The sequence below is a fragment of the Pinus tabuliformis genome, chromosome 7, assembly GCF_031772625.1.
Source record: "Pinus tabuliformis cultivar Carrire ecotype Pingquan chromosome 7, CPIR1, whole genome shotgun sequence".
In the NCBI taxonomy this organism is placed as follows: Eukaryota; Viridiplantae; Streptophyta; class Pinopsida; order Pinales; family Pinaceae; genus Pinus; species Pinus tabuliformis.
Genome location: NC_142293.1, coordinates 411,980,880 through 412,007,279, shown reverse-complemented (window position 1 = coordinate 412,007,279; position 26,400 = coordinate 411,980,880).

Genomic DNA, 26,400 nt, shown 5'->3' with positions numbered 1-26,400 from the left:
TGAATTTTCATGTAAACTTTGTGACTGCATAGATAAAGTAAGAAAAAGTTAATATAATGATATAAATAACAAATACTACCAATAACAACATGTTTTATTTAAAAGATAACTATAATCATGGAAATAAGAAAAAATAATTCAGCAAACTTACTTTTGAAATTCTTCAGACATTTCTTTCAATGATAATTCCCCTGACCTCACACAAGATAATATTGTTTTGACAATTTTTTCATCTTTCACTCCTTGCATCGCCCTCCAAGGCGTGATGGTCATATCGTCTGGAAGTTGCTTCAGTTCAGGAGCTGATTTATTGTTGCTACATATCAATGGCTTAGACTTTTTGACCCTCTGGTTTTTAATGCCAATGTCTTCCCACATGCTAAAAATGTCATCAATCAAATTCCAAATATCTCCAGTTCTAAATGCCAATTGGAAAATGTTATCAACACCTCTGAATAAATCGCTATATCTGTTGTCTTTTCCACCTTTTCAATTGGTTTTCTCTTCAATTTGATAGCCTATTTCCATACAACATTCCTTTAGGAAATCTGCAGTAATATTTATCTTATCCCCACCACATTTTTCTAGGAATTCACTATGAATAAATCTAACCTTTTGGATCAAAGTCATAGACATCCTATATTCATTATCTGAATTATGATCCAATGCCACTAACTTTGCTTCTGTTTCATTTAAACCAGCATAAATGATACATTTCATTATTTCAAAACGTAGGTTATTAGGATATTCCTCCATCAATTGTCTTTGAGCTTCAACAGAATGGTTCCCCCCAAGCACATAATAATTGTATTCAAAACATTTTGACTTATCAAATGCTTCTTTGTTGGGAACTTGAAGTGGATCAACAAGAAGCACATAACTAACCACATGAGCATATGGATTGTACTTCATCAATGTCTTCAAGTTGTGAACATGCAGATGATGTGGCTTTCTGATTTGATATTGGCATTGTCCTTCACTTGCCTTATAGGTTTGTCTGACATTTAACTGAAATGTACGACCACCATCAATTAAGTTTCTCTTTGTCAAATTGTGTCGAATGGCATTTTTTTTTGTTTTGATTATGCCATCATCTAAATCATCTCCTGGTGTAATGATTTCTCTGCTTTCTTTTGAAGTTCTACTAGGTTCTTGACTGCTGGTAATCACTACTTCAAGATCTTCAACTCCACTTTTTTTCGTCATAACATTCTCAAGAGATCTATTCTTGGGCATTGTTACTTTTGGTCTTTTACAACCTTTTTCAGTTCCAATGTCATCTTCAGTAATGGCAACATATGCTTCATTGTCAATTTCAACTTCATCGTCCTTAAAAGTAACTTGTCTACCCTTGCTAGATTTATCCACCAGAGGCCTTTTTTTCTGATTCTTTGGATGTAGTTTTGTAGCATCATCAATTACTACATTTTCCATGTTTTCCATATCTTCTTCTGACACTGAGTAAAAATGGCTGACAACTTTCATGATATCATGCTCTATGAAATGAATGCCTCCCAACCTAATTGAACAGCTTTCAACAAAATTCTGCCAAACAAAATATCATATGTTAATATAAACAAAGTTAAAAAAATATAGTGAGACACTTTAAAAACGCAAAATAAAAATACAAATAACAATACTTACGATGTTTTGTGTCATCTCATTTACGATTTGTTTACACAACTTTGTAGATACCTCTCTCGTGTCATATAATGAATATGATAGTCGGTATTTAATCCTTTCATGTGACTTGGGAGCTTTTGTAAGTACGTAAACAACTTCAGTGTTTGGTACCAAACACATATCTATGACTCTTCCCATCACCTCCAAATTTTCATTATTATGGGGTATATTAATGTATAGATATATACTCACAATTGTGCTCTCTCTTTCTTTCACATACCAGACTCTTGATGGAAATTTCACCTCTTTTGAACTTTTCCAATCTGAGATTAGCTTCTTATCACTTGAAGCACTTGAAATATTTGTAGGCATGAGCTCAGGTGGAGTTCGTTCACCAATGTTTTTTGAAGATACACCTTTAAGACTCTTTGGTCCAGAAAGATTCACAGAAATTTTCCTTGATGCCATTTTCCTAAAAAAAAAACACATAAATTAGTAAATAAAAAAACATATTAACTTAAATTAATAACAAAAATATACCATAAATTTTTTATTTGTATAATAAGAATTGCCCAGCCACCTCTAACGGGCAGGCGGGTCGATGGGCGAGCAGGAGGTCAGGTGAGGGATAATGAGGCTAAGTAGACATTTAGGCAAGTATGGGCGAGCCCCTACCCACACGCCCCCCCAACCCCCTAAGCTTATCCCCCTCCCCACCCCCCCCTTCCCTCACCCTACCCCCTACCGTCCCCCCACACCCCCACCCCCAAAACACCGTTGCCCCCCATCCCCCGCCCCCAAACCCCCTACACCCCCAAACACCTCCCCGCGGCCGCCCCTCCCCACTGCGCCCACCACTCCCCACACCACGCACCCCCCCTACCCCATCCCCTCCGTCCCCCATCCCCGCGCCCTACCCCTTACCCCCCAACCCTAATCCCCCCCCTCCTACACCCTACCCGCGCCCTGCCCTTACCCCCGCCTACCCCCCCTATTCCCGCCCTGCCCCTACCCTACCCCTTCCCTCTACCCTACCCCCCTTGCCCTACCCCTACCCCCCGCCCCCCTACCCTACCCCATTCCCCCCCCCCGCCCCCCATCCCCCCTACCCCATCCCCATCCCCATCCCCCTGCCCTACCCTACCCCCCAAGCCCCTACCCTACCCCCACCCCCTATCCTACCCCATCCCCATCCCCCCACCCGGCCCACCCCGCCCACCCGGCCCTACCCGGCACCCAGCCCACCCCACCCACCCAGCCCTACCCGGCCCACCCCGCCCATCCCTGGCTCCCTCTGCCCACCCCTCCACCGCCCCTCCCCGGCCCCCTCCGCCTCCCCCTCCGCCGCCGCTCCCCCTCCCCCTCCCCCTCTCTGGCCCCCCTCTCTGGCCCCTCCCCGGCCCCCTCCGCCCCCTCCGTGCGCGCAGCGCCACCCCCGGGCCGCCCCACCCTGCCCGACCGGCGGCGGGTCGATTCCAGGAATCGACTCGCTGTCGGTCGGGCGGGGCGGGGCGGCACGGGGGTGGCCCTGCGCGGGCGGAGGGGGCCGGGGAGGGGGCGGGGTGGGCGGAGGGGCCGGGGGAGGGGGAGGGGGAGGGGAGGGCGAGGTGGGAGGAGGGGGCCAGGGAGGGGAGGGGTGGGCGGAGGGGGCCGAGGAGGGGCGGGGCCGGGGAGGAGTGGGCGGAGGGGCCAGGGAGGGGGCGGCAGAGGGGTGGGCGGAGGGGGCGGGGGAGGGGTATGGGGGGGGGGCGGGGAGGAGTGGGCGGGGTGGGTAGGGTAGGGGGGGGCGCGGGGGGGGGTAGGGGGGGGGTGGGGTAGGGGGGAGGTAGGGTAGGGTAGGGTACGGGTGGGGTAAGGGGGGTAGGGGTCGGGTAAGGGGGGAAATGGGGGGTTGGGGGGATGGGGTGGGGTGGGGTGGGGTAGGGTAGGAGGGGGGAAATGGTGGGGTAGGGTGATGGGGTAGAGTAGGGTAGGAGGGGGGGGGGTGTTTGGAGGGGGGGTAAGGGTAGCGGTTAGGGGGTAGGTGGGGGGTAGGGGTAGGGGCAGAAGGGGGGGTAGGGTGCGGGTTGGGGGGGCAAAAGGGGGTGGAGGGAGAGGGGGCACGGGGAAGGAGTTAGGGGGTGGGGCCCATGATTCCGGCGTTAAGGAAGGGGGGGAGGAGTTGAGATTGGAGGGGAATGGGAGTTAGGGGGTGGGCTTATGGGGAGGAGAGTTGTGGGGTAGGGAAGGAAGAGTTGGGGAAAGGGTGCATGGGTGGGTGAGTTGGGGGTGGCAAGGGCTGGCGCATGGGTAAGGTAGAAGGGGGAAGAAGGCATGGGTGAATGGGAAAGATCGGTAATGGGTTGGGGGAACGGGGCACGACAACGGCCTACCCACGGTTATTGGGTGATTGAGTTTGATTGGGCCCACCATGCTCACGATTGACATAATTGTTATTTTGGCTTTGAAAAATTATTAATTTAAAAAAAAAAAATATTCTTCGACGTTAAATTAATTTAATATGAAAATTTTGAGAAAAAAATTGAACTTACCTTTCAATTGCGATAATTCTTCGTTGAATATGTTGTTGATAGCAATATAGCTGCTCCACAAATTCACGTCTTTCAACGAACTTCAGAAAACCTAGATGTGAGGTAAGTAATAGTGATAACGAAATTTAATATATAAGTGAAATTACGAAGATGTTTTCCTGTACGATTAATGTGGGAGAATTAATTTTAAATTATTATAGAGCGAATATTCTAGAGTTATTTTACAATGGATTGAATGTGGGATTAATTTGTTTTAGAATATATTATAAAAATTTATAAAAAAAATTAGTTGTTTAGTAAATATTATATACTTTAATTAATATAGAAGTTGTAGTTTACAATTTGAATTTCAGTTATTGATTTCATAAAAAAATTTAGTTTATGTTTTTCAATGAATTGTAGAATAAAATAATAAAGGTAAATAAATCTAACAAACTTTTTGAGGGAAATATTTTCGCGAAAATTTTTGGAGGGAAATATTTTCGCGAAAATTTTTGGAGGGAAACATTTTCGCAAAAATTTTTGGAGGGAATAATTTTGGAAGGAATATTTCATTCTTTAAGCTATATAATATTCTTAGGAAACTCCATTTGTATCATTCAACATCTTCTATTTGAAATGGATGGATTGTTCTGATGGTGAGGTTTCGATTTATACACCATCAACATCTTCATCGCGTAACAACTCTATTCATATTGATCAGTATAGCGGGAATTCTTCCACTATGAATAGAAAGTCAATTCTTCCACTTAGTCCCGATTCTAAGGACTATGAAAGCAACGGTGATGAAGAGCATGATGGTGAAGTTCAAAAGAATGGAGTGTCACGATGTCCACTTAGTCCTAATTCTGAGGACTATGAAAGTAGCAGTTTTGAAGAGTGTGATGGTGAAGTTCAAAAGAATGAAGGGTCACGATGTCCACTCAGTCCTAATTCTGAAGACTATGAGAGCATCAGTTTTGACATGCATGATGGCAAATTTCAAAATAATGGAGTGTCACGGTGTCCACTTAGTCCTAATTCTAAGGACTATGAGAGCAGTAGTGATGAAAAGTGTGATAATGAATTTCAAAAAAATGGAGTGTCAAAGTGTCCACTTAGTCCTAATTCTAAGGACTATGAGAGCAGCAGTGATGATGAGTGTGATAATGAATTTCAAAAGAATGGAGTGTCAAAGTGTCCAGTTAGTCCTAATTCTAAGGACTATGAGAGCAGCGGTGATGAAGCGCGGGATGATGATTTTCAAAAGATTGGAGTATCACAATGTCCTCTTAGTCCTGATTCTAAGGACTATGAGAGCAGCAGTGATGAAGCGTGGGATGATGATTTTCAAAAGATTGGAGTATCACAATGTCCTCTTAGTCATGATTCTAAGGACTATGAGAGCAGCAGTGATGAAGCGTAGGATGATGATTTTCAAAAGATTGGAGTACCACAATGAGCAGCAGTGATGAAGCGCGGGATGATGATTTTCAAAAGATTGGAGTATCACAATGTCCTCTTAGTCCTGATTCTAAGTACTATGAGAGCAGCAGTGATGAAGCGCGGGATGATGATTTTCAAAAGATTGGAGTATCACAATGTCCTCTTAGTCCTGATTCTAAGGACTATGAGAGCAGCAGTGATGAAGAACAGGATGAAAGCAGCAGTGATGATCCAATGATGGAGATGTTGCCAAGAAATATTGTATCGAGGAGTAGGAGCAGACCTTTTCGTATCAATGCAAACTATTCTAGTTATACAAGGGGTAGAGCAGAATATCTGACGAGAAGAAGTTCTATCAGCGCTCTCATTTCAAGTGAATGTTGCCAAAAAAATTTCTTGAAACATATGGATTTCACATTTGCATTAGAAAGCAGGAAGAGATATTTGTCAATGAATAAAAGCATGCAAAACTCATATTTAGTTGGCTGCATGCAATCTACATTGTCAGGTTATGATTATCATATTAGGAATTTATTATTGTGTAGAAAAGCTTTCAAAATGTTTCATTCAATTGGGAATTTTCGTCTCTCGAGAATTCAAGAAAATTTGGAAAAGGATCCCACATTTTATTCAGAAATACGTTATAAAAGACAGTTTGGGCCATTATCAAATACTGCAATGTCATGGATGAAATATTTCTTTTCAAAGCATGGAGAGTGTATGCCAAATAGAGAGACAATACATATTCCAGATAATTTTTCAAGACGAGAAATCTACAACTTATACAAAGAATATGCAGAAAGTGCTGAGGGACGGGGCCAATTTATTACATATCAATATTTTGTGAAGATATGGAAGAAAGAATTCAATAATGTTCGTATTCCTAAGAAGACAAGGATGGGGATTTGCAGTACATGTGCTTCTCTTAAATCAAAAAGGGAGAAATGTGAAGGCTCAGAAAGAGGTAAGTGTTCATAACTTTTACTTTCAAAATTGTATAGTCATCAACTATGAAAACATATTTCTTAATGAATTTCTTTTATGTTGTGTAGATTTAATTGTCAAAGAACTTCAGGAGCATCGCGAACAACAAACAAATGAAAGGAAGAAGTTGTACAAGCATCGAAAGAAGTGTTATGATAATCCAAATAAATATTTGGGTTTGATAATTGATGGTATGGACCAGAAGAAAACACTTTTACCACATTTTGTTCGCACACCCAAAAATCTACAAGAGGAAAATTTTATTCAGTTTCACTTGGTCGGTTGTATGGTCTTCAATGGGAAAATGTTGCTAAGAGTGTACTTCACAGCTCCAAATATTCATAATGATGCAAATCTGACCATAACCATAATTCATGATGTGATTTCTCATTGGTCTGGTAATCTTCCTGAAGTTTTGTATCTACAATTGGACAACACTTGCCGTGAAAACAAAAATCAGGTTGTTTTTTGGTATCTGAACATGCTTGTTGAATTGAGGATTTTTCAAAAGGTAAAGGTTGGTTTCCTTCTTGTTGGGCACACTCATGACCATATTGATCAGATGTTCAGTTGTTTTTCAGTCACATTGAGGAGGAAGGAACTTGGGAGCTTGCCATCACTAATTGAATGTATTAAGAAATCATACATGCCAGAGCCTGCTTTTGAAGTGTTGGAAGAAACTGTTGACATGCGAAGGTTTATTCTAGGATCATATGGTGAGGGGAAATGCATTGAACAACTTAATGATATTAGCTTCCAACATCAATTTCGTATAAAAAAAATTGATGGGAAAACACTAATATGGGGCAAGAAGTTTTCAACTACTACAGAATGAGCACCGTCATCAGGTTTGCAATTTTTGAAGTTCATTCCAGATCGTCCAATATTTGCATCAAAAATATTGTTATTACAATCAGTTGGTGAAGTTCAGAATGCACGCAGACAGAATAGACATATAAATTATTCTGATTGCCTAGAAGAAATTAAAAAATGCATTAGATATACATATGAGTACTTTGACATTGCTGATTCAGTTTAGTGGGAGTCATTTTTCAATAATCAAAGTGATATCATTTCAACAACAACCAATGAAGATATACCTTTGAAAAATCCATTTATTTGGCCACAAAATGTGTCGAATGAACAAGAGGAAGTAAACATTGTTGAACAACAACAAACTCAAGGTATTATTAATTCTTCACAGGCAATGGAAAGAGAGATGTATATTGGTTCCAAAAGATCTCGTGCACAATGTGAAGCCATGGAAGACCTTTATAGGGGTTCAGTACATGATATTAAGGAGGGTTGCATGATTGCAGTGCTAGCAGATGGAGATCCCAAAGACTATCCATTTTGGGTTGCTAAAGTTATAAAGGTCTTTACAGAAAATGAGGATGTTACAAGTGTTGAAGTACATTGGTATGCCACAAATACACACCCATTCAATGGTGTGTATAAGCCAGAGATGGTAGTTGACAAAAAAAATGGTGGAAAAAGAAAAAGAAAGGGTACAAATATAAATCTCCGCCGCACAGACATATTACAATTGGAGGATGTTGACATACTTGTTTATGACTTCAATTTAACAAAGAGAGGAACTCTTCGCTTCAAGACGATAGAGATTCTGAAAAGGTTGTTACCAGAAGGAATAGTGTTGACATGGGAATCTGCTGAAATCAGTCGTAGATCTAGAAGACTTTTGAAACCTGGAATGTTGGGCATGCATGTGGACTCAGATGGGGCACTAGTTGATGAAAGAGAAGAATATGGAACATCTTCGTCAGCATCCAGTCACTCATCTGAAGATGTGAGTTGTGATGGTGTGCAAGAAAATATGAGTGATTTTGAATAATTGTTTAAGACAGATTATATAACTGATGTATGCATCATATCTTCAAATAAAATTAATGTTTTCCATATGTTGTTAAATGAGAAGTTATGAAGCATTTTTATGTTGTTGGATTATGTCTTAAGTATGATAAATTTTATTGTTTAAATATCTACAATGCAATATCAAATTAGAGATATAATGTCTATTTTATTCAGTATACAAATAAAGACTTTTGATTTCATTCAGTGATATAATTTGTTCATAATGTCATGGTTTTTTAATTTTATAGTTGAAAAAATTTCAATTTCTTTTGTATCTAGCATGGTGTGGTTGAAAACATGTTAAATTTATACTTAGGAAAGAAAAATGATATTCCACCAGAAACATTAATGTGTTTTTTCCTTTAAAATTTACTTTGTTTGAGACATAAAAAATTGGTTTTATTAGCATTTTTTAAAAAGTTTGAAAATTGACCCTAAAAAAAAAAGCGTTATTCCAGTAGCATCACTTTCGTTTTGAAGCTATATTTTGCACGAAAATTTCGTAGTAAATTTCGTAGTCACCGCCATTTTTAAAACACGTTCAAAATTGACACCTTAAAAAAAAACATCGTTCCAGTATACACACTTTTTGAAATTAGCATTGTTTTTGATGTTTTTTTTGGGTTTTTTGGCCAGAGTTCCCGTTTCAAAGTTTACATTGTTATTGATTCGTTCTGAAATTTTCATAGCCTTTAACTGATAATATGTAGGACATCAATAAAACATCAATAATATTTCTAAGAATGGTTTTCTATTTCCAGAAAAGTATTTTTTTATGCCTCAACACTATTACTTTGAAGGAGTTTCCATTTCGTGAATGTTGTGTGGACGTTTTCAAATTTCAAATTCTAAGTTTTTACCATTTAACTGTTACAAAGTATTATATTTTTTAATGTGTCAAATGTTCTCAATTTTGTATGGTATCACAGTGAAAGTGATTAAATTTTAAGAGATCTCATAGATGTGATGCGTTATTTTCTCAGTTGTATACGGTATGATAAATGTAGTGCTAGGGTTAATTAGATTATTATCTTTTAGGTGGTTAATTAGATTATTATCTTATAGGTGTTTCCTTATTGAATTATTAATTTTTTGGAAATTAAATTTTTTATTTTAGGGTTAGTAATTAATTAAAAATGTCGGTATATTTTTATAATATTTTTGTAGTTTTTAATTAAAAAATTAAAGCATTTCATATTTATATGATAGGAATTTCAGCCTAAATCACATTATTAATCATTTGTCATATACTTGTTATGGATCATATAAGCCTCAATTCTACCATCATTTCAAATTTATTTAATTGAATTATAAATTTAAGATTTTTATTTAATTTAACTATAAATTTACCATAAAACCTATTGATATCTACTAAAAAGTAAAATAATTATTCTATTTTCCTGATTTTTTTAATTTAATAATCACAAGCATTAACTTTTATGCCATTCAACAAGTAGTGGTGTGGTTATAGTATGTGGTATGGTTATGGTAACATCCATGGGAGAGCTCTTGCAACCAACTTTTCAAATTCACTCACATTAATTATTTTACTGGATCAACGTCTACAATCCTTCCTGAATCTTGGAACCTCTGCCGCAGTGCTGTTCATTCTAGCCAACGGATCCATGTACAGTGTCTGTCTTCCTGGAATTTTTGGTAATGTAGAACTCATGTATTAATAGAAGTGTTTGTGGTAATAAAAATATGATCGATGTGTTTCAAAATAGAAACAATAAATTAAGTTTCCGCCACAAATGTGAAACTGTAAAAATTGCTAATGACATTCGCTATTAACGATTGCAGCAACATTACCATATTTAATGGACCTTCCTTTATTAGATAGACACGATGAACTATATTCTCCGCTAAATGAACTCGGTCACTGAGCAATCAATACGAATGTGAAATCTCTTTCCATGACAATGTCTTCACCAAATATGTGAAATCAATGGTCGTGGTTGGTAACATGATGAATGAATGCGGAATGTGAAATCTTTTTTTGGGAATTTTTCCACAGAATATGTGAAATAATTGTATGTGAAATAACTGGTGGCGCTAATATTTGTACATGGGTAATTTTCTATGGTTTTTCCAAAAAAAAATTGGCTAATTTTTATTTTTTTCTCAAAATGATTCGCGCAAATTTTATGGTATAAAATTATTTCACCTTAAAAATCGCTAAAATTTGATATAGAGAAAGTATAAATTTATTAGAAATTTGAATACTTTTACCAAAATATTGTCAAACATTTTATAGATGACGTGTGATGTACTAACCAAGGTTTCTAAACTTCATGATAAATTTTCATCCTTAAAATTTTCCTTGTTAGTAAAACATGATGACCGAAGGCACCATTGTAGTGAATATTGTTGAAAATAGCAACAAAAAATGTTAAAAATAACATTTAGAAATTCTAATTTAATTTGTTTTTGAATTAAATTGAGAATTAAAATTGTAATTGTTTTCTCATTACAATTTGTAATAGTTAATTAATTTAAGTTGAATTAGTTAACTTAGGAAAATCGAGTTGGAAGTCTATTTAGAGTTATGTAAATGTGATCCGTAAGTTTTAGGGGTGCAGATTAAGTTTATTTGAGTTGTAATTAGATAACTCAGTTTGACTGAGTTATAGATAGTTAAACTAGTTCTGATTGTTGGTGGAACTAGTAGAGATCTAGTAGTGAGTTGGTGCACTGGTGCATCGTCACTGCTACTCAAGCTAACTGAAGATTCACTCATGAGAAAGTCATGCATGTTAGTTCAGAGGAAGACCCAGTTAAGACTAGAGTGCAGGGGCAATGCACTATTAGTTGTATAATTTACTGAGTTGTATAGATCATGCATGCAATCAGAGAAGGACCTATGTTTGGATTGTGCAATTATAGAGTGAGGATTTCCCTTTAAATACAGACTAGTTCTCTCACGAATTGTGCAAAGAATCAGAAGCTTGAAAGCTAGGAATTTGGCTAAGTATTGGCCAAAGAAAGTCATCGAGCAGAGGATAGGAAATACTTGTGCAGGTTGAGCTTAAGGTTGAGCAAAGCATATTGTATTCATCCAACTTCTTTGACCAGAAATGGCGCAAGGAAATAGGGTCTTGGAGAGTTGCAGAATAGGCTAAGGATTTGACTTGAGCTAGCTTGTGAGCTAAGAGTTGATTATACTTGTGTAGGGATTGCTCTTGTGAGAACAAACATTGTATTATCATCTTGCATTTTTTATTATTGCATTATAGATAGTAGAGGTTTTGAAATGTGGCTTTTTCTGGATAAATATTGTGTTATGTGTCATTGATGTTATTCTCCTTGTTGATTATTGTTTTCATCGATCATTGGCTTCCGTTGTAAAGAGTAGAGTAGATTCTTGTCTTGTGTTTTAGAAAATTACATGAGTTGTGAATCTACAGAAAAATCTACATGGTATCAGAGCTAAAGGAAATATAGAAGAGAAGAATTATGGAGCTCTAGTTCAGAGCAGATCTAGAAGACCCTATGTGCAAACTTCTTAATGGAGATAGAAGGCTGCTAGTGGGAAGATGAGTGAGCCAATGCTTAGTGACACAAAAGGAGTTGTGATCATTGATATTGGCAGATTGAGTTGCAGTAATTATTTGGGTGGCGAGTTTGTAGAGCAGATATGGAAATTTTTTGTTGAAAATTTTTGAAAACAAATAGCATATCTGAATTCCTTGTGAAAACATACCCAAATTCAAAAAAAAAGTGTCTAAATTGAAGTTCCAATGAGGGAGATATTTCCAATTTAAAATCAACTCCTTTGTCTGAAAAATTTGTGACGACGGGACAGATGAAATAAATTGGTGTGCGATCCAAGAACCTGTATGCTCTTGAGGTACAAGATGCATGCAAAGCCTTGAAGAGCAAGGAAAATGTTAGAGACTTGGTGGTTGAGAGGGAAAGAGAATTACCTCTCAACATGCAGCCTCAGAAGCAGTCTCAGACAATTGTAGAGCAGCCACAATTGGAGAAGCAGAGAAGAGATCGAGTGGAGGAATCCACTCATGTAGAGACCTGTAGTAGGGGGAAATTTCAAGCCAAGTGTCCAGAGGGAGTACATGCAACCAAACCTCCGGGTGTGAGGTGGGGTGATATGAAGTGATAGTCGCAAGAGGGCTAAAGTTGGGTAGGGTCCATTGAGAGGTTTTGCCTCATGGATCATACCTTACCATGGGAGCCCAAAGTACATAGTAGCAGGAGGAATCATTGGTGATTGATGCAGTCAAAGGTTAGAGTGACAAAGGCTAGAGCAGTCAGATACTGAAGAGCGCAGAGAAGGGTTGACAATAGTGTAGAATGGAAGAGTCAGTAGAATCGCAGAGTTTTCAGTCGAAAGAGGCAATAATAGTTAGAGACTTTGATGACAAATGCATCATATTGATTCAGGTTAGGCGTCTTTTGTTTCTAGAATTTTTGTAGCAACAACACCAGAGAGAAGTATTGCATGCAGAACATTCCAAAGTTTCAGAATCAGGATCGAGTTGAATTCCTTTATTGTTGAGAGGGAGTGTTGAAAATAGTAACAAGAAATGTTAAAAATAACATCTAGAAATTCTAATTTAATTTTTCCTTGAATTAAATTGAAAATTAAAATTGTAATTATTTTCTCATAACAACTTGTAATAGTTAACTAAGTTAAGTTAACTTAGTTAACTTATAAAATCAAGTTGGAAGTCTATCTAGAGTCATGTAAGTGTGATCCTTACATTTTAGGGGTCCATATTGAGTTTATTGGAGTTGTAATTAGATAACTCAGTTTGACTGAGTTATAGACAATTAAACTAGTTCTAACTATTGGTGGAACTAATAGAGGTCTAGTAGTGAGTTGGTGCACTAGTGCAACCTCAGTGTTACTCCACCTAACTGAAAATTCACTCATGAAAAACTCATGCATGTTAGTTCATAGGAAGACCTGGTTGAGTCTAGAGTGCAGGGACAATGTACTATCAGTTGTATGATTTACTAAGTTGTATAGATCATGCATGCAATTAGAGAAGGACCTATGTTTGGATTGCATAATTATAGAGTCAGGATTTCCCTTTAAATATGGGCTAATTCTCTCAAGAATTGTGCAAGGAATCAAAAACTTGAAGGCTAGTAATTTGGTTAAGTATTGGCCCAAGGAAGTCATCAGGAAGAGCATAGGAAATACTTGTGCAGGTTGAATTCAAGGTTGAGCAGAGCATATTATATTCATCCAGATTCTTTGACCAGGAATGGCGCAAAGAAATAGGGGTTTGAAGAGCTGTAGAATAGGTTAAGGATTTGGCTTGAGCTAGCTTGTGAGATGAGAGTTAATTATACTTATGCAGGGATTGTCCTTGTGAGAACATGCATTGTATTCTCATATTGGATTTCTGATTAATGTAATATAGATAGTTGGGGTTTCGAGTTGTGGCTTTCTCTGGACAAATATTGTGTTATGTTCCATTGATGTTCTTCCTCTTGCTGATTATTCTTTTCATCGATCGTTGGCTTCCACTGTAAAGAGTAGAATAGATTCTTGTCTTGTGTTTTAGTAAATTACATGAGCTGTGAATCTACAGGTTAATCTACAAATATTTCTACATTAATGATTGTTCTATGAAAATAATTTTGTTTTAAAAAAATGAGAACTTTGTAGGTTTTAACCCTGTATAGAAATTACCTACATATGAATCCTAAAAGAAGAAAATAAACAATGGCAAGAACATAAAACATAACACAAATATACATAGAGATTTTCCCCTGTATCCCAAAACTGGGAGTACCAGTTTTATTTTTCATTAACCCTGGATTAGAACATAATCGTAGTTTCCTTGACCAGATCTGCAAAATACCATGGGTATAAAACCATCATGCCCAAAACCATGTGCAAAACCTATGCACAAAATTATAGGTAGGTCTGCCCACCTAATATATGAACTATATTCTCTGCTAAATGAATTCGGTCACTGAGCAATCAATACGAATCTGAAATCTCTTTCCATGACAATGTCTTCACCAAATATGTGAAATCAATGGTCGTGGTTGGTAACATGATGAATGAATGCAGAATGTGAAATATTTTTTTGGGAATTTTTCCACTGAATATGTGAAATAACTGGTCCTTATTTAGGGGCTAATATTTGTAGGTGGGCTAATTTTCTATGGTTTTTCCAAAAAAAAAATGGCTAATTTCTATTTTTTTCTAAAAATGATTTGCGCAAATTTTATGGTATAAAATTATTTCACCTTAAAAATCGCTAAAATTTGATATAGAGAAAGTATAAATTTATTAGAAATTTGAATACTTTTACCAAAATATTGTCAAACATTTTATAGATTACGTGTGATGGACTAGCCAAGGTTTCTAAACTTCATGATAAATTTTCATCCTTAAAATTTTCCTTGTTAGTAAAACATGATGACCGAAGGAACCATTGTAGTGAATATTGTTGAAAATAGCAACAAAAAATGTTAAAAATAACATTTAGAAATTCGAATTTAATTTGTTTTTGAATTAAATTGAGAATTAAAATTGTAATTGTTTTCTCATTACAATTGTAATAGCTAATTAATTTAAGTTGAATTAGTTAACTTAGGAAAATTGAGTTGGAAGTCTATTTAGAGTCATGTAAATGTGATCCGTAAGTTTTAGGAGTCCAGATTAAGTTTATTTGAGTTGTAATTAGATAACTCAGTTTGACTGAGTTATAGATAATTAAACTAGTTCTAGTTGTTGGTGGAACTAGTAGAGATCTAGTAGTTAGTTTGTGCACTGGTGCATCGTCACTACTACTCAAGCTAACTGAAGATTCACTCATGAGAAAGTCATGCATGTTAGTTCAGAGGAAGACCCAGTTGAGACTAGAGTGCAGGGGCAATGCACTATTAGTTGTATAATTTACTGAGTTGTATAGATCATGCATGCAATCAGAGAAGGACCTATGTTTGGATTGCGCAGTTATAGAGTGAGGATTTCCCTTTAAATACAAACTAATTCTCTCAGGAATTGTGCAAAGAATCAGAAGCTTGAAAGCTAGGAATTTGGCTAAGTATTGGCCAAATGAAGTCATCGGGTAGAGGATATGAAATACTTATGCAGGTTGAGCTTAAGGTTGAGCAAATCATATTGTATTCATCCAAATTCTTGGACCAGAAATGGCACAAGGAAATAGGGTCTTAGAGAGTTGCAGAATAGGCTAAGGATTTGACTTGAGCTAGCTTGTGAGCTAAGAGTTGATTATACTTGTGTGGGGATTGCTCTTGTGAGAACAAACATTGTATTATCGTCTTGCATTTTTTATTATTGCAATATAGATAGTAGGGGTTTTGAAATGTGGCTTTTCCTGGATAAATATTGTGTTATGTGTCATTGATGTTATTCTTCTTGTTGATTATTGCTTTCATCGATAATTGGCTTCCGTTGTAAAGAGTAGAGTAGATTCTTGTCTTGTGTTTTAGAAAATTACATGAGTTGTGAATCTACAGAAAAATTTACATGGTATCAGAGCTGAAGGCAATATAGAAGAGAAGAATTATGGAGCTCTAGTTCGGAGCAGATCTAGAAGACCCTATGTGCAAACTTCTTAATGGAGATAGAAAGCTGCTAGTGGGAAAATGAGTGAGCCAATGCTTAGTGACACAAAAGGAGTTGTGATCATTGATATTGGCAGATTGAGTTGGAGTAATTATTTGGGTGGTGAGTTTGTAGAGCAGATATGGAATTTTTTGTTGAAAATTTTTGAAAACAAATAGCATATCTGGATTCCTTGTGAAAACATACCCAAATTCAAAAAAAAAGTGTCTGAATCGAAGTTCGAATGAGGGAGATATTTCCAATTTAAAATCAACTCCTTTGTCTGAAAATTTTGTGACGATGGGGCAGATGAAATAAATTGGTGTGCGAGCCAAGAACCTGTATGCTCTTGAGGTACAAGATGCATGCAAAGCCTTGAGGAGCAAGGAAAATGTTAGAGACTTGGTGGTTGAGAGGGAAAGAGAATTACCTCTCAACATGCAGCCCTAGAAGCAGCCTCAGAAGTAGTCTCAGGCAATTGTAGAGCAGCCACAATTGGAGAAGCAGAGAAGAGATCGAGTGGAGACATCCACTCATGTAGAGACCTCTAGTAGGGGGGAATTTCAAGCCAAGTGTCTAGAGGGAGTACGTGCAACCATACCTCCGGGTGTGAGGTGGGGTGATATGAAGTGATAGTCGCAAGAGGGCTAAAATTGTGTAGGGTCCATTGAGCGGTTTTGCCTCATGGATCGTACCTTACTACGGGAGCCCAAAGTACATAGTAGCAGGAGGAATCATTGGTGATTGATGCAGTCAAAGGTTAGAGTGACAAAGGCTAGAGCAGTCAGATACTGAAGAGTGCATAGAAGGGTTGATAATAGTTTAGAATGGAAGAGTCAGTAGAATTGCAGAGTTTTCAGTCGAAAGAGGCAATAATAGTCAGATACTTTGATGGAAGATGCATCATATTGATTCTGGTTAGGCATTTTTGGTTTCTAGAATTTTTGTAGCAACAACACTAAAGAGAAGTGTTGCATGCAGAACATTACAAAGGTTCAGAATCAGGATCGAGTTGAATTCCTTTCTTGTTGAGAGAGAGTGTTGAAAATCGTAACAAGAAATGTTAAAAATAGCATCTAGAAATTCAAATTTAATTTGTCCTTGAATTAAATTGAAAATTAAAATTGAATTGTTTTCTCATAGCAACTTGTAATAGTTAACTAAGTTAAGTTGACTTAGTTAACTTAGAAAATCGAGTTGGAAGTCTATCTAGAGTCATGTAAGTGTGATCCCTACGTTTTAGGGGTCCATATTGAGTTATTTTGAGTTGTAATTAGATAACTCAGTTTGACTGAGCTATAGACAGTTAAACTAGTTCTAACTATTGGTGGAACTAATAGAGGTCTAGTAGTGAGTTGGTGCACTAGTGCAACCTCAGTGTTACTCCACCTAACTGAAAATTCACTCATGAAAAATTCATACGAAGACCCGATTGAGTCTAGAGTGTAGGGACAATGTACTATCAATTGTATGATTTACTAAGTTGTATAGATCATGCATGCAATTAGAGAAGGACCTATGTTTGGATTGAACAATTATAGAGTCAGGATTTCCCTTTAAATACGAGCTAATTCTCTCAAGAATTGTGCAAGGAATCAAAAGCTTGAAGGCTAGTAATTTGGTTAAATGTTGGCCAAAGGAAGTCATCAGGAAGAGCATAGGAAATACTTGTGTAGGTTGAGTTCAAGGTTGAGCAGAGCATATTATATTCATCTAGATTCTTTGACCAGGAATGGCGCAAGGAAATAGGGGTTTGGAGAGCTGCAGAATAGGTTAAGGATTTGGCTTGAGCTAGCTTGTGAGCTGAGAGTTAATTATACTTATGCAAGTATTGTTCTTGTGAGAACATGCATTCTATTCTCATATTGGATTTCTGATTAATGTAATATATATAGTTGGGGTTTTGAGTTGTGGCTTTCTCCGGATAAATATTGTGTTATGTTTCATTGATGTTTTTCCTCTTGCTGATTATTCTTTTCATCGATCGTTGGATTCCACTGTAAAGAGTAGAGTAGATTCTTGTCTTGTGTTTTAGTAAATTACATGAGCTGTGAATCTACAGGTTAATCTATAAATATTTCTACATTAATGATTGTTCTATGAAAATAATTTTATTTTAAAAAATGAGAACTTTTTAGGTTTTAACCCTGTATGGAAATTACCTACATACGAATACTAAAAGAAGAAAATAAACAATGGCAAGAACATAAAACATAACACAGATATACATAAAGATTTTCCCCTGTATCCCAAAACTGGGAGTACCAGATTTATTTTTCATTAACCCTGGATTAGAACATAATCGTAGTTTCTTTGACCGGATCTACAAAATACCATGGGTATAAAACCATCATGCCCAAAACCATGTGCAAAACCTATGCACAAAATTATAGGTAGGTCTGCCCACCTAATATAGGGTCCAAAAAAAAATCCCAGGGAATTGTTTCTCATGCAACAAACAAGGGGATCTAGCTGTGGAAAGAATATAACACGAACCCAACATTCTCCCACTTTTAGTTTTCTTTTCCACATAGGGGGTCACAAGAGCTTAGTCATTAGTCCAGCCCTGCAACACCCATTGCTTCTCTACACCAAGAAAACTTCTCAGTGCTCATAGACTTCGTCAATTCATCTGCAACATTCTTCAAAATGTCCACCTTTACGAGAAACACCATTTTTTCCTCAACCACAGCCCTCACAAAGTGATAATGAACATCAATGTGCTTTGTCTTTGAATGATAAACAGGTTCTTTACAAATAAAATTATACTTTGGTTGTCACAGTCTATCCTTATAGCTCATTGTACTAACCCCATACTTGAACACAATATCTGCAATCAAACAACTTCCTTGCTTGCGTGAGTGGTTGTCATGTATTCTGCCTCTATAGTTGAAAGTGACACTACAAACTGTCTCTTGCTCATCCAACTGAATGCACCTTCAAATATTTTAAACAATTACCGACTTGTAGATCTTCTATGATCCAAATCTCCAGCCCAGTGTGCAATAACAAAGCCATGGATGTCCAAAATTTTGTTCAATCCTGGTATTCCTTTGTTGCACAGCTCATAATCACTAGTTCCACACAAATACCTAAAAGTCTGCTTCACTGTTGTTTAATGTTCCTTCCCTAGTTTTGACATAAACCTGCTCAATACTCCCACTGCATGTGCAATGTCTGGTCTAGTACAGACCATTGCATACATCAGGCTACTGACTGCACTTGCATATGGAACATGGGACATGTCCTCTTCATCTTCTTGTGTCTTGGGACACTGTTCAGCGAATAAATTTACACCTACAGGAATAGGAACCTTCACTGATTTACCATCCTGCATATTAAACCTTTGCAATAATTCCTCGACATACTTTCTCTAGTTTAACTAGAGCTTCCTCATTTCTCGATCTCATTTAATTTTCGTGCGCAAAATATAGTTTGCAGCACCAAGATCCTTTATGTCGAATTTGGAGGACAATTAGGTCTTCAAATCTTGGATAATTTTTTTGTTATTTCCAATCAGCAACATATCATCCACATACAAGACCAAACAAATAACACATTCACCAATTAATTTAAAATACATATAATAATATGCTTTTCTTCTGGTGAAGCCAAGTCCCTCTATATATGTATCAAATTTCTGATACCACATCCTTGATGACTATTTTAACCCATACATAGAACTTTTTAACCTGCATACAAGTTATTTCTTACCCTTCACCGCAAAGCCTTCAGGTTGTTTTATGTAGATCTCTTCTTTCAGATCCCCGTGGAGAAATGGTGTCTTCACATCTATCTGTTCTGCCTCAAAATCAAAAGCAGCAACAACAAATAAAAGTAATCTAATAGAAGCTACCTTGGCAATAGGAGAAAAAATATCACCAAAATAAATTCCTGACACTTGGGAATAACCTTTTTCTACCAACTGAACTTTGTATTTCTCCACATTGCCTTCTGCATTCATCTTCTTCTCAAAAACCCATTTGCTTCCAATGGGTGTCCTTCCATTAGGGGATTTTTGGGTTTTAAAATGGGCCTCCTAAGGAGATTATAAAATAATAGTGGAAATAATAAAATAATACTATATTACATCATCAAATTTTAGAGGGAAAAAAAGAAAAAGACTATTTTTTCATCTCGTATTTTAGACTTATTTTCCTATGGGTTTACTCAAATTTCAAGAGGAAACACTCGTTGGATGAAAAATTTGATTCCTCATCCAAGAAGTACCCATGTTTCATACTTTTGATGGACCTACTACATGAAAAATGAGAAATACATGAAAAATGTGATTACAATCACGTGTTTTCATGTATTTCTCATTTTTCGTGTAGCAGGGTCCATCAAAAATATGCAACATGGGTACTCCTTGGATGATGAATAAAATTTTGCATCCAACGAGTACTCTCGCTCAAAATTTGAGTAAAACCTTAGGGAGATAAGTTAAAAATACGAGTTGAAAAAGTAGTTTTATTATTTTATTAATTTTTAATATTTTTACTTTTTTACTCCAAAAATGTTGAATCATTCCCCATGGTTGACATCATCATCTTGAATCCTATTGGTTCTTATAAAGTTTATTTTTGTCGTAAATTTTTCTTAGGAGGCCCATTTTAGACCTCAAAAGTCCCCTAATGCAGCTGGTAACTCCACAAGATCCCAAGCTTCATTTTTTTTCCGAAAATGCCATTTCATCAACCATGGGCTCTTTCTCGAGTTTTCTATCCTTTGAATCCACTGCTTCCTTGATAGTTCTGGGATCATCATCACTAATAGATAGAGCAAAATTTGAACAAAAATAAGATGGACTATACCTTTATGGATGTCTTCTTTTTCAAACTAATCTTCTCACAGCTGGAATTTGTGGTTCTTGATCTTCCGATTCTTGTTCTGTTATAGAGTCTGATGCTTCCTCCTATAACTCAAACTCTATCTTCTCAGGTTCCTTTGGTAGGACTTCATGTTAATAAAATTTCTCACCTCTCTAAATACCACATCTTGGTTGTACACAACCTTCCTTGTTTCTAGGTTCAAAAGCTTATAACATTTTAAACCATCCTTATACCCAAAAAGGATTAACCTTTCAGATTTACTATACAACTTGGTTATTTTCTCCTTTAGAACATGTAAATATGCATCACAACCAAATATCATCAAATGCGAAAGAGAGGGTTTCTTACTAGTCCATACCTCATGTGGATTCTTATCCTCCAACGCTAATGAAGGTGATCTATTAACCAGGTAACATGCAGTCTCCACCGCTTCTACCCAGAATTCCAATCCTCATCCAACACCACTAAGCATGCTTCTTGCTTTTTCCATCAACATCCCGTTCATTCTTTATGCAAGTCCATTTTTTTGAGGTGTGTATGGAGTAATGTTTTTCCATGCTATACCACACTTCTTACACAACTCTTCAAATTTATTCATGCAGAACTCTCCACCGCTATCTATCTTGGACACCTTTATCTTCTTCTCTGTCTGGTTTTCCACCAGACCCTTAAATTATTTAAACCTGTCAAATATTTTAGATTTCTTCCAAGGAAATATATGTGTATTCCTTGAGAAGCCATCTATAAATGATACATAGTACACATACTTATCCAGTGATGGAACCAACACAGGTACAAACACATCACTGTGCACAAGCTCTAATATCCATTTCCCCATCTTAGCACTAGAGGAGAAACTCACCTCATTCTTCTTCCCATAAACACAATGATCACAGAAATCAAAATCCAGAGAGAAATTAGACATACCTTCTACCATACAATTACTATGAAGTATTCAAAGGTCCTTCTCTCCAATATGTTCAAGCCTTTGATGCCATAGCATGGTCTTTTCTCTAGAGGCTACTAGATTTTCTGTCCCAATTTCAGAAACCAAAAAATTGTTGCATCCATTAATAATAGTACTACCCAGAAGCTTGTACATATTTCCAATCCAAACTCCCCGCATCAACACCAGTGCTCCCCGACCATCTTGAAAGTATATTTTTTGAACATTGTTTTTACACCTGCATCATCCATCTTGCTTATAGAAATCATATTTCTAGCCAATGAAGGAATATGCAGAACACCCAAAAGTCATCAAATCCTTCCACCTTGCAACTTCAGCTTGATTTTTCCTTGTTCAATAATTCTAGCATTCCTTTCATCCCCTAATAAGACATTACTGCCATCATATTTCTCATACTCATAGAACCACTCCCTATGGGGAGTGAAGTGAAAGGATGCACTTGATTCAATCAGTCATGCCTCATGATCTACATGTGTACTGAAGAAGAAGCCATGTACACATCCCCACCTTCATTTGAGGTTGTTTTCACCTCTGCGAAGGAGCATCATTAGATCCCTTTTCTTTCTCAGGAGCTTTAGATATACAGTCCTTTTTGAAGTGACCTTCCTTTCCGTATTTCCAACACACCTTTACATGCTTTCTTTGAGATTTAGGTCTCCATATAGATCTAGATCTCCCACTCGAGGACTTATTTTTGTTTCTGTTTTTGGACCATCCATTTACAAACAAGGCATCTCCATTCTGGCTCTCCATATTTTTCCATCTCATCTCCTCTAATAGCAAATATGAGACTATTTCATCAAACTTCAAGGTAATTGTATTGCTACATATTGCAACAACCAGACTATCCCACGAATCTGGTAGAGAACACAAAAAAATAATGCACTTATCTTCATCTAAATTTTTTATATCAATAGATAACAACTTTCTCACCACATTATTAAAGACGTTTAGATCCTCTCTCATCAAGTCTCCATCCTTCATCCTTAGGTTATACAATTTTTTCCGCAGGAACAATTTGTTCACCAAAGACTTAGATTGGTACAAAGTCCCTAACTTGAACCACCAACCCTTCACTATAGCTTCCCCTGATACATTCAACAATATAGAATCTAAGATACACAATTGTATTGTGTTGTCATGAACCTACTTAAAAAAAATATCTCTTTACTACAGGTGTGATAAAAGTGACATGGACCCTGTAATTAACTGCTTACATGGAGTTTCCCATGTCCTATTTTAACATCAAGGTGACCCCTATTAAGCAATAGATATGACTAACTGATTAATCACCAAACACATGAGGCGCTATAGGTATCCTTGCCACTATATAGCTATGTAAGCTATCATTTTAATTTATATGTATATATGGTACTTCATACCATTTTAATTTATTTACCACCATGGATATAATTGATGCATATTAATCAAACTGTTTTGTATCTCTATTTTGAAATCCCCAATCGGTGGTTTAATTGTTTAAAGGTTGAACCTTTACTTTACCTCCTTGTATTTTGGCTAGCTATTATGGTGATTTAACATATATGATGGATCAAGGGATTTAAATATTAGCACCTCCATTGATGATTTTTTTAATGGCTCTCAAGTGTCTTTACCCACCAGGTCCTATCTAGACTTTGCTCCATGTGACAATTGTACCATCGTCCTCGCCTCCTGCCTTCAGTGTGCTCCACGTACCCTATTCAGTATGCCACTGTAATTAGCCACATGGCTCTTGTCCTCTCTGGGGAGATGGGATTTTAGCGGTTCTAATTCATATTTCCAGATCTATGGTGCTCCACATATCACTCGAACCCTAACCACACACTGTGCTTGCTATGCCCACATTATGTTAGGGATTACACTGCTGGACTATGGAAGCTTGATCTTGATGGCTTATGCCATACCACTGGTTTTATGTTCGCTAAGCGCTGTCATTGTCACTTTATCCTCTATCTACTAAGGTTGCCCACATCCACCGCAGAGTATATGGACCCTCATGGCGTTATTCTCTGGGAAATGGATGAGCTAATAAGTCTGCTGATGAGCCATGCTAGTTCCTACCAGGGCGAAACTTGCTGCTTCCTCAACAAGTGCCTCTTATTCGGTTCAGGTAACCCTTGCTTGGAATCTCAAACTTTGTTCTTTTCGTGTTTGTATTCCTGCGTATATATTAACCCTACAAGGCTAATTGTGCTATGAATATGCACGGGTCTGGGCATGCTTCTGTTGAATGCATAGGAAGGGGCTTCAAGAGTTCTTTTCATGGTTGCGATCCTCCTTCCGGAACCCACGGTAATATTCTTTCTAGGAAAATAAGGTGGCTTTAGCAATGATTCTCTACACTTCACCCAATTTGCTTCTCTCATTAACCCTTTTTCTCATGATCTAGAATCCCCAGTTTCATTCATCTCCAACCCACCTTTGTGGCATGACCTGGTGCAAGCATGTCGAGGCTTACCATGGCTTTATTTCTAGAGTTAAGAGGTGTTGTCTAATGATTCTTATTGAAAGTTGGTTCTTACGAATTTACTCCTTTGTCTTTGGTTTTGAACAGGTACAGGTACCTCTTATCCCTCTAGTGTACCATTCATCCCAACTACCTATGTGTTAAACTCGCACTTCGCTTCTTCCAAGTTCGTTGTCTAGCTCGAACCCCTTTCCTCTTGGCATCTCACTCCAACAGTAGGGTCATAAAAAGGATGATATTATGCTTGATGAACTCATTCGAGGTTGAATGGTTTTATTTTTCTTTGTTGATATGGGAATTGTCACGACATGTTACTGGGTTCTTGAGTGGATACAATGATGACCCATCTGGTTTTTACTCTTCCTCCAGGATTTGAGGCTTCCCTTGTCTTCATATGTTTTCTAATTTAACAAGTCTCCAATAAGGAGTTACAACTCAACTAGTCTTGTTGTACCTTGACAAGGGTTTACTTTTGTTCCCTTGGAACATTTTTATGCAACACGTTGCTTGATTTATGAAGTTATATTTATTCGTACGCTTTAGAGGAAATATTTATCTATGTTCCTATATCTATAATGTTTATAACATCTCACTCATTCTCTATTCATGACTTTGCTACTGTATTTGATTTTTTAATTCACTTTCCTGATACAATCTTTTGTAGACTATTTGGGGTCCTCCCTTCTTGTCGTTGGGAGACATTTTATGTCAATACACTAGATAATTTATCGTGTTTAGAGTTAACGCAATTATCATTATATTTAGGGAAAAATCTCCCAAAATTTTCTTTGTTACAGTATTTCGAATTTTAATGTATATGTTGGGCTTATGATGAATGATTTTCACAAGTGGCCCTGTTGAACCATGTTCATTACAAATATTTTTTTTATCCCCATTTTCTTTCTATACTTCTTTAATCAAGGCCTCTCATGCTTCTTGACCTCTGTTCCTAGTTTTTCCTATCAAAGCTTCACTGGAATTTGTTTTTGAAATGTTATGCAACTCTGTGATTATCATGTGCAATCTCTACTATTGTCATATGCACTTCTAGATGTTAAATAGTTTAAATTTCCCCTACCTGTGAATTTTGGTACAGTCATATCTGATTTGGTTACGCTACTACATGAGCCAGAATGATTAAATAAATTGTTAATTATGTGTTTTGAGTAGCATCATTTATTTCTACCTTTCTTAAAGGTTTACTGTGTATAATTTACCTCTTATTGTTAAACTGTACATGTGTGATTTGTAGTGCAACTTAATAGTACTGATATCTACCCAATTTCATAGGATTTATGTGTAAGATCGTAATATATTGGAAAGGGCTACATTACGGTAACTTGACTAAATCCACATTCTTGAAAATAAAACTACATTCATGGTAATTTGATTACATCTTTTATCTTGATTTGATGACTCAATTGCTAGATACGATTTTTGTTTGGCTTCTTAGGTTACTGGTGCATGAAGATTATCCTATTTCCTTTCCCCAAATCTACATCCAAGAAGCAATATGCATGATTTCTCTTGCGTTCACTTGCGAAATGATTCTTTGATTCACTTCACTACTCCTTTCATCCTTTCTTTGATTTAGTTAAGTTTAACTTCTGCACTCATTCCAGAATTCTAATCTGCCCACCACAAGGCGTGATTTGGTAGTCATGATTTCAATATCAACCTTCTGTTCTTTGAAAACTCTACATTCTTATTATTTCTAACTTATTAGCTATTTCACTATAATCATATAATTTAAATATGCAGAAAACAAATAGGTATATAAAGAGTACGTCCACACAGTTCCCATCTTTCACCTACATATGAATACATGCAACTGAGTATATATTTCAATACAACAATTAATGGCTTCTTTATTTCCACAGTTTAAGTCATACGTAAAGAAATGTTTGAGTACTTAGAGTACATCCCAGGAGGAATTTTCCTCATATAAAATTTTCATATTTCTTCTTCAGAACCCAATCTTTTGCATCTACCGTCATGAAAATAATTTAATATTCACTAAGATTTCAATTACTATAATCATATCATTCAGTTGTGCAAAATAAAGATAAATTATTAAAATACACTGATATTCCATTTACTTTAGCCATACCAATAATTTGTGAAAAATAAATAAACATGAT